The sequence below is a fragment of the Delphinus delphis genome, chromosome 5, assembly GCF_949987515.2.
Source record: "Delphinus delphis chromosome 5, mDelDel1.2, whole genome shotgun sequence".
Lineage (NCBI taxonomy): Eukaryota > Metazoa > Chordata > Mammalia > Artiodactyla > Delphinidae > Delphinus > Delphinus delphis.
Window position 1 is genome coordinate 125,493,106 of NC_082687.1, and position 2,874 is coordinate 125,495,979.

At 43.7% G+C, this 2,874-nt stretch overlaps 1 pseudogene; it reads left to right on the forward strand.

Moving 5' to 3' along the window:
* The first annotated feature begins 566 nt into the window (after nucleotides 1-566).
* Nucleotides 567-2,329, forward strand: LOC132426160 (14-3-3 protein zeta/delta pseudogene; annotated as a pseudogene).
* Nucleotides 2,330-2,874: the final 545 nt, after the last annotated feature.

Below are 2,874 nucleotides of genomic sequence, written 5' to 3' on the forward strand. Positions count from 1 at the left end.
GTCCAGAGCTGTCCCCAGTACAGGTGATATGTGACATGCACATCAGTTGTCTGGAACTGGACTAAGCACCGGGACTCATTTTACATAGGCTGCTGAATAGCAATGGCTATCCTGACATAGGGCAAATTTGGATGATAGACAAAGGACATTATTAGGGGAGGTAGAATTTAGGATTCTTCAAGTATTCTCCCCAACAGTCATGCATCTGGGTAGCACTAACAGAAAAATTTTAGCAGTTTGAAATTTCCGGGGTTTGTTAAATGCTACAGTTGACCCTTCAACAATGGCGGGAGGGGGCTGGTGGAATTGGGGGACCCTCCTGGTGGAATCAAAAGTCTGTGTATGGCTGTCTCTCCCGCCCGCTCCTCGGCGCAGCCTCTGCGCCCTGCGCTGTGGCAGCGGCACCTAGCTCTCCCCGACCCGGATGGCGGCACGGCGGGCAGGCCGGGCCCGGGCACCGGGCTGCGAGCCGAGGCGGCCTGGAAGCGCCCGCCAGAACACCCAGTCATGGATAAAAATGAGTGGTGCAGAAGGACAAAGTGGCCGAGCAGGCTGAGCGAGATGATGACGTGGCAGCCCGCATGAAGTCTGTAACTGAGCAAGAGCTGAATTATCCAATGAGGAGAGGAATCTTCTCTCAGTTGCTTATAAAAATGTTGTAGGAGCCTGTAGGTCACCTTGGAGTGTCGTCTCAAGTACTGAGAAAAAGATGGAAGGTGCTGAGAAAAAACAGCAGATGGCTGGAGAAGACAGAGAAAATTGAGACCGAGCTAAAAGGTATCTGCAATGATGTACTGTCTCATTTGGAAAAGTTCTTGATCCCCAGTGCTTCACAAGCAGAGAGCAAAGTCTTCTATTTGAAAATGAAAGGAGGCTACTACCGTTATTTGGCTGAGGTTGTTGCTGGCGACGAGAAGAAAGGGATTGTGGATCAATCACAGCAAGCATACCAAGATGCTTTTGAAATCAGCAAAAAGGAAATGCAACCAACACATCCTATCAGATTGGGTCTGGCCCTTAACTTCTCTGTGTTCTATTATGAGATTCTGAACTCCCCTGAGAAAGCCTGCTCTCTTGCAAAGACAGCATTTGATGAAGCCATTGCTGAACTTGATACATTAAGTGAAGAGTCATACAAAGACAGCACACTAATAATGCAGTTACTGAGAGACACCTTGACATTGTGGACGTCGGATACCCAAGGAGACAAAGCTGAAGCAGGAGGAGAGGAAAATTAACCTGCCTTCCAACTTTCATCTGCCTCGTTCTAAAATTGACACAGTAGACCGTTTGTCATCCATGCTGTCCCACAAATAGTTTTTGTTTATGATTTATGACAGGTTTATGTTACTTCTATTTGAATTTCTATATTTCCCATGTGGTTTTTATGTTTAATATTAGGGGAGCAGAGCCAGTTAACATTTAGGGAGTTATCTGTTTTCATCTTGAGGTGGCCAATATGGGGATGTGGAATTTTTATACAAGTTATAAATGTTTGGCATAGTACTTTCGGTACATTTTGGCTTCAGAAGGGCCAGTGTTAAAACTGCTTCCATGTCTAAGCAAAGAAAACTGACTACATATTGGTTTGTCCTGGTGGGGAATAAAAGGGATAATTGGTTCTAGTCACAGGTGTAGCTGTGGGTACTTTAAGGTTTGGAGCATTTACAAGGCTATAGTAGAAATAGATATCCCATGGATATTACATGTTAAACCATGTGTTATCTGTGGAATACTCAGTCTCAATGTGCACACCGCTGACTACAGCTACTGAAGTGTTCCTTTAGTTGTGACCCAATTTACTCTGGATAAGGGCGGAAGCGGTTCACATTCCATTACTTGTAAAGTTACCTGCTGTTTTCTTTCATTATTTTTGCTACACTCATTTTATTTGTATTTAAATGTTTTAGGCAACCTAAGAACAAATGTACAAGTAAAGATGCAGTAAAAATGAATTGCTTGATATTCATTACTTCACGTATATCAAGCGCAGCAGTAAAACAAAAAAACCATGTATTTAACATTTTTTAGCTTTTTGTTTTGTTTTTTGTTTTGTTTTTGATACTCGCCTAACATGCATGTGCTGCAAAAATAGTTAACAGGGAAATAACTTGAGATGATGGCTAGCTTTGTTTAATGTCTTATGAGATTTTCATGAACAATCCAAGCATAATTGTTAAGAACACATGTATTAAGTTCATGTAAGTGGAATAAAAGTTTTATGAACGGACTTTTCAAAAAAAAAAAAGAAAAAGTCTATGTATGACTTAAAGTCGGTGCTCCCTATATGTGTCCACTTCCTCTGTATCAGCGGTTCTGGATCTGTGGTTTGAACCAACTGTGGATCGTGTTATACTGCAGTATTTACTACTATTAAAAATCCGTATATAAGTGGGCCCATGCATTTCAAACCTGTGTTCTTCAAGGGTCAACTGTACTCTGAAGAATTCTGGAACGTGCAGGATTGGGTGGACATTGTGGCTTCCTCCCTCCCTTCCTTCCTTCCTCCCTTCCTTCCTCCCTCCCTCCCTTCCTTCCTTCCTCCCTTCCTCCCTCCCTCCCTTCCTCCCTTCCTTCCTTCCTCCCTCCCTTCCTCCCTCCCTTCCTCCCTCCCTCCCTTCCTCCCTTTCTTTTTGTGGCTGTCTTTGACATAATCTTTTGAAGGGGTTGTTTCCTTCAGGTCTGGAAACTGGCCAGGGAGGGGTGGTGAGGAGAACTGGTTACTGCTGGGTATCTAGGTACTTACAGCAGGCCTCTGCATGTCAATTGTATGAAAAGCTGTTCAATCTTCTCTTTCTTATCTTCACTCCAAACCATCACTGTGACTGACGCTGTGTGTGTTTGAGAGGGAGAGAGATAGAGACAGAGAGACAC